General features: G+C 51.0%; 34 non-coding genes across 34 annotated transcripts; all 34 read right to left on the bottom strand.

Annotated features, from left to right (window-relative positions):
• Positions 1-263: 263 nt before the first annotated feature.
• On the bottom strand, positions 264-382 carry LOC141032316 (5S ribosomal RNA). The gene has a single exon (XR_012194317.1). It is a non-coding gene; the product is annotated as a 5S ribosomal RNA (ribosomal RNA).
• A 302-nt stretch (positions 383-684) lies between these two features.
• On the bottom strand, positions 685-803 carry LOC141032318 (5S ribosomal RNA). The gene has a single exon (XR_012194318.1). It is a non-coding gene; the product is annotated as a 5S ribosomal RNA (ribosomal RNA).
• Positions 804-1,105: 302 nt separating this feature from the next.
• Positions 1,106-1,224, bottom strand: LOC141032319 (5S ribosomal RNA). The gene has a single exon (XR_012194319.1). It is a non-coding gene; the product is annotated as a 5S ribosomal RNA (ribosomal RNA).
• A 302-nt stretch (positions 1,225-1,526) lies between these two features.
• Positions 1,527-1,645, bottom strand: LOC141032320 (5S ribosomal RNA). Its single transcript, XR_012194320.1, has one exon. It is a non-coding gene; the product is annotated as a 5S ribosomal RNA (ribosomal RNA).
• A 302-nt stretch (positions 1,646-1,947) lies between these two features.
• On the bottom strand, positions 1,948-2,066 carry LOC141032322 (5S ribosomal RNA). Its single transcript, XR_012194322.1, has one exon. It is a non-coding gene; the product is annotated as a 5S ribosomal RNA (ribosomal RNA).
• A 302-nt stretch (positions 2,067-2,368) lies between these two features.
• LOC141032323 (5S ribosomal RNA) lies at positions 2,369-2,487 on the bottom strand. Its single transcript, XR_012194323.1, has one exon. It is a non-coding gene; the product is annotated as a 5S ribosomal RNA (ribosomal RNA).
• Positions 2,488-2,789: 302 nt separating this feature from the next.
• Positions 2,790-2,908, bottom strand: LOC141032324 (5S ribosomal RNA). Its single transcript, XR_012194324.1, has one exon. It is a non-coding gene; the product is annotated as a 5S ribosomal RNA (ribosomal RNA).
• A 302-nt stretch (positions 2,909-3,210) lies between these two features.
• Positions 3,211-3,329, bottom strand: LOC141032325 (5S ribosomal RNA). The gene has a single exon (XR_012194325.1). It is a non-coding gene; the product is annotated as a 5S ribosomal RNA (ribosomal RNA).
• Positions 3,330-3,631: 302 nt separating this feature from the next.
• LOC141032326 (5S ribosomal RNA) lies at positions 3,632-3,750 on the bottom strand. The gene has a single exon (XR_012194326.1). It is a non-coding gene; the product is annotated as a 5S ribosomal RNA (ribosomal RNA).
• Positions 3,751-4,052: 302 nt separating this feature from the next.
• On the bottom strand, positions 4,053-4,171 carry LOC141032327 (5S ribosomal RNA). Its single transcript, XR_012194327.1, has one exon. It is a non-coding gene; the product is annotated as a 5S ribosomal RNA (ribosomal RNA).
• Positions 4,172-4,473: 302 nt separating this feature from the next.
• On the bottom strand, positions 4,474-4,592 carry LOC141032328 (5S ribosomal RNA). Its single transcript, XR_012194328.1, has one exon. It is a non-coding gene; the product is annotated as a 5S ribosomal RNA (ribosomal RNA).
• A 302-nt stretch (positions 4,593-4,894) lies between these two features.
• LOC141032329 (5S ribosomal RNA) lies at positions 4,895-5,013 on the bottom strand. The gene has a single exon (XR_012194329.1). It is a non-coding gene; the product is annotated as a 5S ribosomal RNA (ribosomal RNA).
• A 302-nt stretch (positions 5,014-5,315) lies between these two features.
• On the bottom strand, positions 5,316-5,434 carry LOC141032330 (5S ribosomal RNA). The gene has a single exon (XR_012194330.1). It is a non-coding gene; the product is annotated as a 5S ribosomal RNA (ribosomal RNA).
• A 302-nt stretch (positions 5,435-5,736) lies between these two features.
• On the bottom strand, positions 5,737-5,855 carry LOC141032331 (5S ribosomal RNA). Its single transcript, XR_012194331.1, has one exon. It is a non-coding gene; the product is annotated as a 5S ribosomal RNA (ribosomal RNA).
• Positions 5,856-6,157: 302 nt separating this feature from the next.
• LOC141032538 (5S ribosomal RNA) lies at positions 6,158-6,276 on the bottom strand. Its single transcript, XR_012194534.1, has one exon. It is a non-coding gene; the product is annotated as a 5S ribosomal RNA (ribosomal RNA).
• A 302-nt stretch (positions 6,277-6,578) lies between these two features.
• Positions 6,579-6,697, bottom strand: LOC141032333 (5S ribosomal RNA). The gene has a single exon (XR_012194333.1). It is a non-coding gene; the product is annotated as a 5S ribosomal RNA (ribosomal RNA).
• Positions 6,698-6,999: 302 nt separating this feature from the next.
• LOC141032334 (5S ribosomal RNA) lies at positions 7,000-7,118 on the bottom strand. Its single transcript, XR_012194334.1, has one exon. It is a non-coding gene; the product is annotated as a 5S ribosomal RNA (ribosomal RNA).
• A 302-nt stretch (positions 7,119-7,420) lies between these two features.
• On the bottom strand, positions 7,421-7,539 carry LOC141032335 (5S ribosomal RNA). The gene has a single exon (XR_012194335.1). It is a non-coding gene; the product is annotated as a 5S ribosomal RNA (ribosomal RNA).
• A 302-nt stretch (positions 7,540-7,841) lies between these two features.
• LOC141032336 (5S ribosomal RNA) lies at positions 7,842-7,960 on the bottom strand. The gene has a single exon (XR_012194336.1). It is a non-coding gene; the product is annotated as a 5S ribosomal RNA (ribosomal RNA).
• Positions 7,961-8,262: 302 nt separating this feature from the next.
• LOC141032022 (5S ribosomal RNA) lies at positions 8,263-8,381 on the bottom strand. Its single transcript, XR_012194031.1, has one exon. It is a non-coding gene; the product is annotated as a 5S ribosomal RNA (ribosomal RNA).
• Positions 8,382-8,683: 302 nt separating this feature from the next.
• LOC141032337 (5S ribosomal RNA) lies at positions 8,684-8,802 on the bottom strand. Its single transcript, XR_012194337.1, has one exon. It is a non-coding gene; the product is annotated as a 5S ribosomal RNA (ribosomal RNA).
• A 302-nt stretch (positions 8,803-9,104) lies between these two features.
• Positions 9,105-9,223, bottom strand: LOC141032338 (5S ribosomal RNA). Its single transcript, XR_012194338.1, has one exon. It is a non-coding gene; the product is annotated as a 5S ribosomal RNA (ribosomal RNA).
• Positions 9,224-9,482: 259 nt separating this feature from the next.
• On the bottom strand, positions 9,483-9,601 carry LOC141032339 (5S ribosomal RNA). Its single transcript, XR_012194339.1, has one exon. It is a non-coding gene; the product is annotated as a 5S ribosomal RNA (ribosomal RNA).
• Positions 9,602-9,903: 302 nt separating this feature from the next.
• On the bottom strand, positions 9,904-10,022 carry LOC141032340 (5S ribosomal RNA). Its single transcript, XR_012194340.1, has one exon. It is a non-coding gene; the product is annotated as a 5S ribosomal RNA (ribosomal RNA).
• A 302-nt stretch (positions 10,023-10,324) lies between these two features.
• On the bottom strand, positions 10,325-10,443 carry LOC141032341 (5S ribosomal RNA). Its single transcript, XR_012194341.1, has one exon. It is a non-coding gene; the product is annotated as a 5S ribosomal RNA (ribosomal RNA).
• A 302-nt stretch (positions 10,444-10,745) lies between these two features.
• Positions 10,746-10,864, bottom strand: LOC141032342 (5S ribosomal RNA). The gene has a single exon (XR_012194342.1). It is a non-coding gene; the product is annotated as a 5S ribosomal RNA (ribosomal RNA).
• Positions 10,865-11,166: 302 nt separating this feature from the next.
• LOC141032472 (5S ribosomal RNA) lies at positions 11,167-11,285 on the bottom strand. The gene has a single exon (XR_012194469.1). It is a non-coding gene; the product is annotated as a 5S ribosomal RNA (ribosomal RNA).
• A 302-nt stretch (positions 11,286-11,587) lies between these two features.
• LOC141032344 (5S ribosomal RNA) lies at positions 11,588-11,706 on the bottom strand. Its single transcript, XR_012194344.1, has one exon. It is a non-coding gene; the product is annotated as a 5S ribosomal RNA (ribosomal RNA).
• A 302-nt stretch (positions 11,707-12,008) lies between these two features.
• LOC141032345 (5S ribosomal RNA) lies at positions 12,009-12,127 on the bottom strand. Its single transcript, XR_012194345.1, has one exon. It is a non-coding gene; the product is annotated as a 5S ribosomal RNA (ribosomal RNA).
• Positions 12,128-12,429: 302 nt separating this feature from the next.
• Positions 12,430-12,548, bottom strand: LOC141032346 (5S ribosomal RNA). Its single transcript, XR_012194346.1, has one exon. It is a non-coding gene; the product is annotated as a 5S ribosomal RNA (ribosomal RNA).
• Positions 12,549-12,850: 302 nt separating this feature from the next.
• Positions 12,851-12,969, bottom strand: LOC141032465 (5S ribosomal RNA). Its single transcript, XR_012194463.1, has one exon. It is a non-coding gene; the product is annotated as a 5S ribosomal RNA (ribosomal RNA).
• Positions 12,970-13,271: 302 nt separating this feature from the next.
• LOC141032347 (5S ribosomal RNA) lies at positions 13,272-13,390 on the bottom strand. The gene has a single exon (XR_012194347.1). It is a non-coding gene; the product is annotated as a 5S ribosomal RNA (ribosomal RNA).
• Positions 13,391-13,677: 287 nt separating this feature from the next.
• On the bottom strand, positions 13,678-13,796 carry LOC141032348 (5S ribosomal RNA). The gene has a single exon (XR_012194348.1). It is a non-coding gene; the product is annotated as a 5S ribosomal RNA (ribosomal RNA).
• A 302-nt stretch (positions 13,797-14,098) lies between these two features.
• LOC141032349 (5S ribosomal RNA) lies at positions 14,099-14,217 on the bottom strand. Its single transcript, XR_012194349.1, has one exon. It is a non-coding gene; the product is annotated as a 5S ribosomal RNA (ribosomal RNA).
• Positions 14,218-14,274: the final 57 nt, after the last annotated feature.

The following is a 14,274-nucleotide window of genomic DNA, read 5'->3' on the forward strand; positions in this document are numbered from 1 at the left end:
CCCAGCTCCACTACACACACGATTGCACATTCCTTTGGCCGCTCCCGCTCAACTACGGAGACGAGTTTTACCACGGTTCAACCGCACCAGTGCCTATTTACCATGGTTTCGACCCCTTTCAGAACACGCTTGCCGCCGCTAGACGCGTGAATAATGAGCAGCGAGCTAAAACTTACCGTAAACGTGCAAAATAATAAAACGTGCTAAACATACGTCGCGCTCGTGCGTTTTGTTTTGCACGCGGTGCAAAACAAATTAAAAAGGGAATGCAACACGAGGACTTCCCAGGAGGTCACCCATCCTAGTACTACTCTCGCCCAAGCACGCTTAACTTCGGAGTTCTGATGGGATCCGGTGCTTTAGTGCTGGTATGATCGCATCCGACATGTTACCCCCGTCTTCGTCCCTTATGCTTGCCCCTCCCAGCTCCACTACACACACGATTGCACATTCCTTTGGCCGCTCCCGCTCAACTACGGAGACGAGTTTTACCACGGTTCAACTGCACCAGTGCCTATTTACCATGGTTTCGACCCCTTTCAGAACACGCTTGCCGCCGCTAGACGCGTGAATAATGAGCAGCGAGCTAAAACTTACCGTAAACGTGCAAAATAATAAAACGTGCTAAACATACGTCGCGCTCGTGCGTTTTGTTTTGCACGCGGTGCAAAACAAATTAAAAAGGGAATGCAACACGAGGACTTCCCAGGAGGTCACCCATCCTAGTACTACTCTCGCCCAAGCACGCTTAACTTCGGAGTTCTGATGGGATCCGGTGCTTTAGTGCTGGTATGATCGCATCCGACATGTTACCCCCGTCTTCGTCCCTTATGCTTGCCCCTCCCAGCTCCACTACACACACGATTGCACATTCCTTTGGCCGCTCCCGCTCAACTACGGAGACGAGTTTTACCACGGTTCAACCGCACCAGTGCCTATTTACCATGGTTTCGACCCCTTTCAGAACACGCTTGCCGCCGCTAGACGCGTGAATAATGAGCAGCGAGCTAAAACTTACCGTAAACGTGCAAAATAATAAAACGTGCTAAACATACGTCGCGCTCGTGCGTTTTGTTTTGCACGCGGTGCAAAACAAATTAAAAAGGGAATGCAACACGAGGACTTCCCAGGAGGTCACCCATCCTAGTACTACTCTCGCCCAAGCACGCTTAACTTCGGAGTTCTGATGGGATCCGGTGCTTTAGTGCTGGTATGATCGCATCCGACATGTTACCCCCGTCTTCGTCCCTTATGCTTGCCCCTCCCAGCTCCACTACACACACGATTGCACATTCCTTTGGCCGCTCCCGCTCAACTACGGAGACGAGTTTTACCACGGTTCAACCGCACCAGTGCCTATTTACCATGGTTTCGACCCCTTTCAGAACACGCTTGCCGCCGCTAGACGCGTGAATAATGAGCAGCGAGCTAAAACTTACCGTAAACGTGCAAAATAATAAAACGTGCTAAACATACGTCGCGCTCGTGCGTTTTGTTTTGCACGCGGTGCAAAACAAATTAAAAAGGGAATGCAACACGAGGACTTCCCAGGAGGTCACCCATCCTAGTACTACTCTCGCCCAAGCACGCTTAACTTCGGAGTTCTGATGGGATCCGGTGCTTTAGTGCTGGTATGATCGCATCCGACATGTTACCCCCGTCTTCGTCCCTTATGCTTGCCCCTCCCAGCTCCACTACACACACGATTGCACATTCCTTTGGCCGCTCCCGCTCAACTACGGAGACGAGTTTTACCACGGTTCAACCGCACCAGTGCCTATTTACCATGGTTTCGACCCCTTTCAGAACACGCTTGCCGCCGCTAGACGCGTGAATAATGAGCAGCGAGCTAAAACTTACCGTAAACGTGCAAAATAATAAAACGTGCTAAACATACGTCGCGCTCGTGCGTTTTGTTTTGCACGCGGTGCAAAACAAATTAAAAAGGGAATGCAACACGAGGACTTCCCAGGAGGTCACCCATCCTAGTACTACTCTCGCCCAAGCACGCTTAACTTCGGAGTTCTGATGGGATCCGGTGCTTTAGTGCTGGTATGATCGCATCCGACATGTTACCCCCGTCTTCGTCCCTTATGCTTGCCCCTCCCAGCTCCACTACACACACGATTGCACATTCCTTTGGCCGCTCCCGCTCAACTACGGAGACGAGTTTTACCACGGTTCAACCGCACCAGTGCCTATTTACCATGGTTTCGACCCCTTTCAGAACACGCTTGCCGCCGCTAGACGCGTGAATAATGAGCAGCGAGCTAAAACTTACCGTAAACGTGCAAAATAATAAAACGTGCTAAACATACGTCGCGCTCGTGCGTTTTGTTTTGCACGCGGTGCAAAACAAATTAAAAAGGGAATGCAACACGAGGACTTCCCAGGAGGTCACCCATCCTAGTACTACTCTCGCCCAAGCACGCTTAACTTCGGAGTTCTGATGGGATCCGGTGCTTTAGTGCTGGTATGATCGCATCCGACATGTTACCCCCGTCTTCGTCCCTTATGCTTGCCCCTCCCAGCTCCACTACACACACGATTGCACATTCCTTTGGCCGCTCCCGCTCAACTACGGAGACGAGTTTTACCACGGTTCAACCGCACCAGTGCCTATTTACCATGGTTTCGACCCCTTTCAGAACACGCTTGCCGCCGCTAGACGCGTGAATAATGAGCAGCGAGCTAAAACTTACCGTAAACGTGCAAAATAATAAAACGTGCTAAACATACGTCGCGCTCGTGCGTTTTGTTTTGCACGCGGTGCAAAACAAATTAAAAAGGGAATGCAACACGAGGACTTCCCAGGAGGTCACCCATCCTAGTACTACTCTCGCCCAAGCACGCTTAACTTCGGAGTTCTGATGGGATCCGGTGCTTTAGTGCTGGTATGATCGCATCCGACATGTTACCCCCGTCTTCGTCCCTTATGCTTGCCCCTCCCAGCTCCACTACACACACGATTGCACATTCCTTTGGCCGCTCCCGCTCAACTACGGAGACGAGTTTTACCACGGTTCAACCGCACCAGTGCCTATTTACCATGGTTTCGACCCCTTTCAGAACACGCTTGCCGCCGCTAGACGCGTGAATAATGAGCAGCGAGCTAAAACTTACCGTAAACGTGCAAAATAATAAAACGTGCTAAACATACGTCGCGCTCGTGCGTTTTGTTTTGCACGCGGTGCAAAACAAATTAAAAAGGGAATGCAACACGAGGACTTCCCAGGAGGTCACCCATCCTAGTACTACTCTCGCCCAAGCACGCTTAACTTCGGAGTTCTGATGGGATCCGGTGCTTTAGTGCTGGTATGATCGCATCCGACATGTTACCCCCGTCTTCGTCCCTTATGCTTGCCCCTCCCAGCTCCACTACACACACGATTGCACATTCCTTTGGCCGCTCCCGCTCAACTACGGAGACGAGTTTTACCACGGTTCAACCGCACCAGTGCCTATTTACCATGGTTTCGACCCCTTTCAGAACACGCTTGCCGCCGCTAGACGCGTGAATAATGAGCAGCGAGCTAAAACTTACCGTAAACGTGCAAAATAATAAAACGTGCTAAACATACGTCGCGCTCGTGCGTTTTGTTTTGCACGCGGTGCAAAACAAATTAAAAAGGGAATGCAACACGAGGACTTCCCAGGAGGTCACCCATCCTAGTACTACTCTCGCCCAAGCACGCTTAACTTCGGAGTTCTGATGGGATCCGGTGCTTTAGTGCTGGTATGATCGCATCCGACATGTTACCCCCGTCTTCGTCCCTTATGCTTGCCCCTCCCAGCTCCACTACACACACGATTGCACATTCCTTTGGCCGCTCCCGCTCAACTACGGAGACGAGTTTTACCACGGTTCAACCGCACCAGTGCCTATTTACCATGGTTTCGACCCCTTTCAGAACACGCTTGCCGCCGCTAGACGCGTGAATAATGAGCAGCGAGCTAAAACTTACCGTAAACGTGCAAAATAATAAAACGTGCTAAACATACGTCGCGCTCGTGCGTTTTGTTTTGCACGCGGTGCAAAACAAATTAAAAAGGGAATGCAACACGAGGACTTCCCAGGAGGTCACCCATCCTAGTACTACTCTCGCCCAAGCACGCTTAACTTCGGAGTTCTGATGGGATCCGGTGCTTTAGTGCTGGTATGATCGCATCCGACATGTTACCCCCGTCTTCGTCCCTTATGCTTGCCCCTCCCAGCTCCACTACACACACGATTGCACATTCCTTTGGCCGCTCCCGCTCAACTACGGAGACGAGTTTTACCACGGTTCAACCGCACCAGTGCCTATTTACCATGGTTTCGACCCCTTTCAGAACACGCTTGCCGCCGCTAGACGCGTGAATAATGAGCAGCGAGCTAAAACTTACCGTAAACGTGCAAAATAATAAAACGTGCTAAACATACGTCGCGCTCGTGCGTTTTGTTTTGCACGCGGTGCAAAACAAATTAAAAAGGGAATGCAACACGAGGACTTCCCAGGAGGTCACCCATCCTAGTACTACTCTCGCCCAAGCACGCTTAACTTCGGAGTTCTGATGGGATCCGGTGCTTTAGTGCTGGTATGATCGCATCCGACATGTTACCCCCGTCTTCGTCCCTTATGCTTGCCCCTCCCAGCTCCACTACACACACGATTGCACATTCCTTTGGCCGCTCCCGCTCAACTACGGAGACGAGTTTTACCACGGTTCAACCGCACCAGTGCCTATTTACCATGGTTTCGACCCCTTTCAGAACACGCTTGCCGCCGCTAGACGCGTGAATAATGAGCAGCGAGCTAAAACTTACCGTAAACGTGCAAAATAATAAAACGTGCTAAACATACGTCGCGCTCGTGCGTTTTGTTTTGCACGCGGTGCAAAACAAATTAAAAAGGGAATGCAACACGAGGACTTCCCAGGAGGTCACCCATCCTAGTACTACTCTCGCCCAAGCACGCTTAACTTCGGAGTTCTGATGGGATCCGGTGCTTTAGTGCTGGTATGATCGCATCCGACATGTTACCCCCGTCTTCGTCCCTTATGCTTGCCCCTCCCAGCTCCACTACACACACGATTGCACATTCCTTTGGCCGCTCCCGCTCAACTACGGAGACGAGTTTTACCACGGTTCAACCGCACCAGTGCCTATTTACCATGGTTTCGACCCCTTTCAGAACACGCTTGCCGCCGCTAGACGCGTGAATAATGAGCAGCGAGCTAAAACTTACCGTAAACGTGCAAAATAATAAAACGTGCTAAACATACGTCGCGCTCGTGCGTTTTGTTTTGCACGCGGTGCAAAACAAATTAAAAAGGGAATGCAACACGAGGACTTCCCAGGAGGTCACCCATCCTAGTACTACTCTCGCCCAAGCACGCTTAACTTCGGAGTTCTGATGGGATCCGGTGCTTTAGTGCTGGTATGATCGCATCCGACATGTTACCCCCGTCTTCGTCCCTTATGCTTGCCCCTCCCAGCTCCACTACACACACGATTGCACATTCCTTTGGCCGCTCCCGCTCAACTACGGAGACGAGTTTTACCACGGTTCAACCGCACCAGTGCCTATTTACCATGGTTTCGACCCCTTTCAGAACACGCTTGCCGCCGCTAGACGCGTGAATAATGAGCAGCGAGCTAAAACTTACCGTAAACGTGCAAAATAATAAAACGTGCTAAACATACGTCGCGCTCGTGCGTTTTGTTTTGCACGCGGTGCAAAACAAATTAAAAAGGGAATGCAACACGAGGACTTCCCAGGAGGTCACCCATCCTAGTACTACTCTCGCCCAAGCACGCTTAACTTCGGAGTTCTGATGGGATCCGGTGCTTTAGTGCTGGTATGATCGCATCCGACATGTTACCCCCGTCTTCGTCCCTTATGCTTGCCCCTCCCAGCTCCACTACACACACGATTGCACATTCCTTTGGCCGCTCCCGCTCAACTACGGAGACGAGTTTTACCACGGTTCAACCGCACCAGTGCCTATTTACCATGGTTTCGACCCCTTTCAGAACACGCTTGCCGCCGCTAGACGCGTGAATAATGAGCAGCGAGCTAAAACTTACCGTAAACGTGCAAAATAATAAAACGTGCTAAACATACGTCGCGCTCGTGCGTTTTGTTTTGCACGCGGTGCAAAACAAATTAAAAAGGGAATGCAACACGAGGACTTCCCAGGAGGTCACCCATCCTAGTACTACTCTCGCTCAAGCACGCTTAACTTCGGAGTTCTGATGGGATCCGGTGCTTTAGTGCTGGTATGATCGCATCCGACATGTTACCCCCGTCTTCGTCCCTTATGCTTGCCCCTCCCAGCTCCACTACACACACGATTGCACATTCCTTTGGCCGCTCCCGCTCAACTACGGAGACGAGTTTTACCACGGTTCAACCGCACCAGTGCCTATTTACCATGGTTTCGACCCCTTTCAGAACACGCTTGCCGCCGCTAGACGCGTGAATAATGAGCAGCGAGCTAAAACTTACCGTAAACGTGCAAAATAATAAAACGTGCTAAACATACGTCGCGCTCGTGCGTTTTGTTTTGCACGCGGTGCAAAACAAATTAAAAAGGGAATGCAACACGAGGACTTCCCAGGAGGTCACCCATCCTAGTACTACTCTCGCCCAAGCACGCTTAACTTCGGAGTTCTGATGGGATCCGGTGCTTTAGTGCTGGTATGATCGCATCCGACATGTTACCCCCGTCTTCGTCCCTTATGCTTGCCCCTCCCAGCTCCACTACACACACGATTGCACATTCCTTTGGCCGCTCCCGCTCAACTACGGAGACGAGTTTTACCACGGTTCAACCGCACCAGTGCCTATTTACCATGGTTTCGACCCCTTTCAGAACACGCTTGCCGCCGCTAGACGCGTGAATAATGAGCAGCGAGCTAAAACTTACCGTAAACGTGCAAAATAATAAAACGTGCTAAACATACGTCGCGCTCGTGCGTTTTGTTTTGCACGCGGTGCAAAACAAATTAAAAAGGGAATGCAACACGAGGACTTCCCAGGAGGTCACCCATCCTAGTACTACTCTCGCCCAAGCACGCTTAACTTCGGAGTTCTGATGGGATCCGGTGCTTTAGTGCTGGTATGATCGCATCCGACATGTTACCCCCGTCTTCGTCCCTTATGCTTGCCCCTCCCAGCTCCACTACACACACGATTGCACATTCCTTTGGCCGCTCCCGCTCAACTACGGAGACGAGTTTTACCACGGTTCAACCGCACCAGTGCCTATTTACCATGGTTTCGACCCCTTTCAGAACACGCTTGCCGCCGCTAGACGCGTGAATAATGAGCAGCGAGCTAAAACTTACCGTAAACGTGCAAAATAATAAAACGTGCTAAACATACGTCGCGCTCGTGCGTTTTGTTTTGCACGCGGTGCAAAACAAATTAAAAAGGGAATGCAACACGAGGACTTCCCAGGAGGTCACCCATCCTAGTACTACTCTCGCCCAAGCACGCTTAACTTCGGAGTTCTGATGGGATCCGGTGCTTTAGTGCTGGTATGATCGCATCCGACATGTTACCCCCGTCTTCGTCCCTTATGCTTGCCCCTCCCAGCTCCACTACACACACGATTGCACATTCCTTTGGCCGCTCCCGCTCAACTACGGAGACGAGTTTTACCACGGTTCAACCGCACCAGTGCCTATTTACCATGGTTTCGACCCCTTTCAGAACACGCTTGCCGCCGCTAGACGCGTGAATAATGAGCAGCGAGCTAAAACTTACCGTAAACGTGCAAAATAATAAAACGTGCTAAACATACGTCGCGCTCGTGCGTTTTGTTTTGCACGCGGTGCAAAACAAATTAAAAAGGGAATGCAACACGAGGACTTCCCAGGAGGTCACCCATCCTAGTACTACTCTCGCCCAAGCACGCTTAACTTCGGAGTTCTGATGGGATCCGGTGCTTTAGTGCTGGTATGATCGCATCCGACATGTTACCCCCGTCTTCGTCCCTTATGCTTGCCCCTCCCAGCTCCACTACACACACGATTGCACATTCCTTTGGCCGCTCCCGCTCAACTACGGAGACGAGTTTTACCACGGTTCAACCGCACCAGTGCCTATTTACCATGGTTTCGACCCCTTTCAGAACACGCTTGCCGCCGCTAGACGCGTGAATAATGAGCAGCGAGCTAAAACTTACCGTAAACGTGCAAAATAATAAAACGTGCTAAACATACGTCGCGCTCGTGCGTTTTGTTTTGCACGCGGTGCAAAACAAATTAAAAAGGGAATGCAACACGAGGACTTCCCAGGAGGTCACCCATCCTAGTACTACTCTCGCCCAAGCACGCTTAACTTCGGAGTTCTGATGGTATCCGGTGCTTTAGTGCTGGTATGATCGCATCCGACATGTTACCCCCGTCTTCGTCCCTTATGCTTGCCCCTCCCAGCTCCACTACACACACGATTGCACATTCCTTTGGCCGCTCCCGCTCAACTACGGAGACGAGTTTTACCACGGTTCAACCGCACCAGTGCCTATTTACCATGGTTTCGACCCCTTTCAGAACACGCTTGCCGCCGCTAGACGCGTGAATAATGAGCAGCGAGCTAAAACTTACCGTAAACGTGCAAAATAATAAAACGTGCTAAACATACGTCGCGCTCGTGCGTTTTGTTTTGCACGCGGTGCAAAACAAATTAAAAAGGGAATGCAACACGAGGACTTCCCAGGAGGTCACCCATCCTAGTACTACTCTCGCCCAAGCACGCTTAACTTCGGAGTTCTGATGGGATCCGGTGCTTTAGTGCTGGTATGATCGCATCCGACATGTTACCCCCGTCTTCGTCCCTTATGCTTGCCCCTCCCAGCTCCACTACACACACGATTGCACATTCCTTTGGCCGCTCCCGCTCAACTACGGAGACGAGTTTTACCACGGTTCAACCGCACCAGTGCCTATTTACCATGGTTTCGACCCCTTTCAGAACACGCTTGCCGCCGCTAGACGCGTGAATAATGAGCAGCGAGCTAAAACTTACCGTAAACGTGCAAAATAATAAAACGTGCTAAACATACGTCGCGCTCGTGCGTTTTGTTTTGCACGCGGTGCAAAACAAATTAAAAAGGGAATGCAACACGAGGACTTCCCAGGAGGTCACCCATCCTAGTACTACTCTCGCCCAAGCACGCTTAACTTCGGAGTTCTGATGGGATCCGGTGCTTTAGTGCTGGTATGATCGCATCCGACATGTTACCCCCGTCTTCGTCCCTTATGCTTGCCCCTCCCAGCTCCACTACACACACGATTGCACATTCCTTTGGCCGCTCCCGCTCAACTACGGAGACGAGTTTTACCACGGTTCAACCGCACCAGTGCCTATTTACCATGGTTTCGACCCCTTTCAGAACACGCTTGCCGCCGCTAGACGCGTGAATAATGAGCAGCGAGCTAAAACTTACCGTAAACGTGCAAAATAATAAAACGTGCTAAACATATTAAAAAGGGAATGCAACACGAGGACTTCCCAGGAGGTCACCCATCCTAGTACTACTCTCGCCCAAGCACGCTTAACTTCGGAGTTCTGATGGGATCCGGTGCTTTAGTGCTGGTATGATCGCATCCGACATGTTACCCCCGTCTTCGTCCCTTATGCTTGCCCCTCCCAGCTCCACTACACACACGATTGCACATTCCTTTGGCCGCTCCCGCTCAACTACGGAGACGAGTTTTACCACGGTTCAACCGCACCAGTGCCTATTTACCATGGTTTCGACCCCTTTCAGAACACGCTTGCCGCCGCTAGACGCGTGAATAATGAGCAGCGAGCTAAAACTTACCGTAAACGTGCAAAATAATAAAACGTGCTAAACATACGTCGCGCTCGTGCGTTTTGTTTTGCACGCGGTGCAAAACAAATTAAAAAGGGAATGCAACACGAGGACTTCCCAGGAGGTCACCCATCCTAGTACTACTCTCGCCCAAGCACGCTTAACTTCGGAGTTCTGATGGGATCCGGTGCTTTAGTGCTGGTATGATCGCATCCGACATGTTACCCCCGTCTTCGTCCCTTATGCTTGCCCCTCCCAGCTCCACTACACACACGATTGCACATTCCTTTGGCCGCTCCCGCTCAACTACGGAGACGAGTTTTACCACGGTTCAACCGCACCAGTGCCTATTTACCATGGTTTCGACCCCTTTCAGAACACGCTTGCCGCCGCTAGACGCGTGAATAATGAGCAGCGAGCTAAAACTTACCGTAAACGTGCAAAATAATAAAACGTGCTAAACATACGTCGCGCTCGTGCGTTTTGTTTTGCACGCGGTGCAAAACAAATTAAAAAGGGAATGCAACACGAGGACTTCCCAGGAGGTCACCCATCCTAGTACTACTCTCGCCCAAGCACGCTTAACTTCGGAGTTCTGATGGGATCCGGTGCTTTAGTGCTGGTATGATCGCATCCGACATGTTACCCCCGTCTTCGTCCCTTATGCTTGCCCCTCCCAGCTCCACTACACACACGATTGCACATTCCTTTGGCCGCTCCCGCTCAACTACGGAGACGAGTTTTACCACGGTTCAACCGCACCAGTGCCTATTTACCATGGTTTCGACCCCTTTCAGAACACGCTTGCCGCCGCTAGACGCGTGAATAATGAGCAGCGAGCTAAAACTTACCGTAAACGTGCAAAATAATAAAACGTGCTAAACATACGTCGCGCTCGTGCGTTTTGTTTTGCACGCGGTGCAAAACAAATTAAAAAGGGAATGCAACACGAGGACTTCCCAGGAGGTCACCCATCCTAGTACTACTCTCGCCCAAGCACGCTTAACTTCGGAGTTCTGATGGGATCCGGTGCTTTAGTGCTGGTATGATCGCATCCGACATGTTACCCCCGTCTTCGTCCCTTATGCTTGCCCCTCCCAGCTCCACTACACACACGATTGCACATTCCTTTGGCCGCTCCCGCTCAACTACGGAGACGAGTTTTACCACGGTTCAACCGCACCAGTGCCTATTTACCATGGTTTCGACCCCTTTCAGAACACGCTTGCCGCCGCTAGACGCGTGAATAATGAGCAGCAAGCTAAAACTTACCGTAAACGTGCAAAATAATAAAACGTGCTAAACATACGTCGCGCTCGTGCGTTTTGTTTTGCACGCGGTGCAAAACAAATTAAAAAGGGAATGCAACACGAGGACTTCCCAGGAGGTCACCCATCCTAGTACTACTCTCGCCCAAGCACGCTTAACTTCGGAGTTCTAATGGGATCCGGTGCTTTAGTGCTGGTATGATCGCATCCGACATGTTACCCCCGTCTTCGTCCCTTATGCTTGCCCCTCCCAGCTCCACTACACACACGATTGCACATTCCTTTGGCCGCTCCCGCTCAACTACGGAGACGAGTTTTACCACGGTTCAACCGCACCAGTGCCTATTTACCATGGTTTCGACCCCTTTCAGAACACGCTTGCCGCCGCTAGACGCGTGAATAATGAGCAGCGAGCTAAAACTTACCGTAAACGTGCAAAATAATAAAACGTGCTAAACATACGTCGCGCTCGTGCGTTTTGTTTTGCACGCGGTGCAAAACAAATTAAAAAGGGAATGCAACACGAGGACTTCCCAGGAGGTCACCCATCCTAGTACTACTCTCGCCCAAGCACGCTTAACTTCGGAGTTCTGATGGGATCCGGTGCTTTAGTGCTGGTATGATCGCATCCGACATGTTACCCCCGTCTTCGTCCCTTATGCTTGCCCCTCCCAGCTCCACTACACACACGATTGCACATTCCTTTGGCCGCTCCCGCTCAACTACGGAGACGAGTTTTACCACGGTTCAACCGCACCAGTGCCTATTTACCATGGTTTCGACCCCTTTCAGAACACGCTTGCCGCCGCTAGACGCGTGAATAATGAGCAGCGAGCTAAAACTTACCGTAAACGTGCAAAATAATAAAACGTGCTAAACATACGTCGCGCTCGTGCGTTTTGTTTTGCACGCGGTGCAAAACAAATTAAAAAGGGAATGCAACACGAGGACTTCCCAGGAGGTCACCCATCCTAGTACTACTCTCGCCCAAGCACGCTTAACTTCGGAGTTCTGATGGGATCCGGTGCTTTAGTGCTGGTATGATCGCATCCGACATGTTACCCCCGTCTTCGTCCCTTATGCTTGCCCCTCCCAGCTCCACTACACACACGATTGCACATTCCTTTGGCCGCTCCCGCTCAACTACGGAGACGAGTTTTACCACGGTTCAACCGCACCAGTGCCTATTTACCATGGTTTCGACCCCTTTCAGAACACGCTTGCCGCCGCTAGACGCGTCAATAATGAGCAGCGAGCTAAAACTTACCGTAAACGTGCAAAATAATAAAACGTGCTAAACATACGTCGCGCTCGTGCGTTTTGTTTTGCACGCGGTGCAAAACAAATTAAAAAGGGAATGCAACACGAGGACTTCCCAGGAGGTCACCCATCCTAGTACTACTCTCGCCCAAGCACGCTTAACTTCGGAGTTCTGATGGGATCCGGTGCTTTAGTGCTGGTATGATCGCATCCGACATGTTACCCCCGTCTTCGTCCCTTATGCTTGCCCCTCCCAGCTCCACTACACACACGATTGCACATTCCTTTGGCCGCTCCCGCTCAACTACGGAGACGAGTTTTACCACGGTTCAACCGCACCAGTGCCTATTTACCATGGTTTCGACCCCTTTCAGAACACGCTTGCCGCCGCTAGACGCGTGAATAATGAGCAGCGAGCTAAAACTTACCGTAAACGTGCAAAATAATAAAACGTGCTAAACATACGTCGCGCTCGTGCGTTTTGTTTTGCACGCGGTGCAAAACAAATTAAAAAGGGAATGCAACACGAGGACTTCCCAGGAGGTCACCCATCCTAGTACTACTCTCGCCCGAGCACGCTTAACTTCGGAGTTCTGATGGGATCCGGTGCTTTAGTGCTGGTATGATCGCATCCGACATGTTACCCCCGTCTTCGTCCCTTATGCTTGCCCCTCCCAGCTCCACTACACACACGATTGCACATTCCTTTGGCCGCTCCCGCTCAACTACGGAGACGAGTTTTACCACGGTTCAACCGCACCAGTGCCTATTTACCATGGTTTCGACCCCTTTCAGAACACGCTTGCCGCCGCTAGACGCGTGAATAATGAGCAGCGAGCTAAAACTTACCGTAAACGTGCAAAATAATAAAACGTGCTAAACATACGTCGCGCTCGTGCGTTTTGTTTTGCACGCGGTGCAAAACAAATTAAAAAGGGAATGCAACACGAGGACTTCCCAGGAGGTCACCCATCCTAGTACTACTCTCGCCCAAGCACGCTTAACTTCGGAGTTCTGATGGGATCCGGTGCTTTAGTGCTGGTATGATCGCATCCGACATGTTACCCCCGTCTTCGTCCCTTATGCTTGCCCCTCCCAGCTCCACTACACACACGATTGCACATTCCTTTGGCCGCTCCCGCTCAACTACGGAGACGAGTTTTACCACGGTTCAACCGCACCAGTGCCTATTTACCATGGTTTCGACCCCTTTCAGAACACGCTTGCCGCCGCTAGACGCGTGAATAATGAGCAGCGAGCTAAAACTTACCGTAAACGTGCAAAATAATAAAACGTGCTAAACATACGTCGCGCTCGTGCGTTTTGTTTACAAATTAAAAAGGGAATGCAACACGAGGACTTCCCAGGAGGTCACCCATCCTAGTACTACTCTCGCCCAAGCACGCTTAACTTCGGAGTTCTGATGGGATCCGGTGCTTTAGTGCTGGTATGATCGCATCCGACATGTTACCCCCGTCTTCGTCCCTTATGCTTGCCCCTCCCAGCTCCACTACACACACGATTGCACATTCCTTTGGCCGCTCCCGCTCAACTACGGAGACGAGTTTTACCACGGTTCAACCGCACCAGTGCCTATTTACCATGGTTTCGACCCCTTTCAGAACACGCTTGCCGCCGCTAGACGCGTGAATAATGAGCAGCGAGCTAAAACTTACCGTAAACGTGCAAAATAATAAAACGTGCTAAACATACGTCGCGCTCGTGCGTTTTGTTTTGCACGCGGTGCAAAACAAATTAAAAAGGGAATGCAACACGAGGACTTCCCAGGAGGTCACCCATCCTAGTACTACTCTCGCCCAAGCACGCTTAACTTCGGAGTTCTGATGGGATCCGGTGCTTTAGTGCTGGTATGATCGCATCCGACATGTTACCCCCGTCTTCGTCCCTTATGCTTGCCCCTCCCAGCTCCACTACACAC

Source organism: Aegilops tauschii, unplaced genomic scaffold (assembly GCF_002575655.3).
Source record: "Aegilops tauschii subsp. strangulata cultivar AL8/78 unplaced genomic scaffold, Aet v6.0 ptg000574l_obj, whole genome shotgun sequence".
NCBI lineage: Eukaryota > Viridiplantae > Streptophyta > Magnoliopsida > Poales > Poaceae > Aegilops > Aegilops tauschii.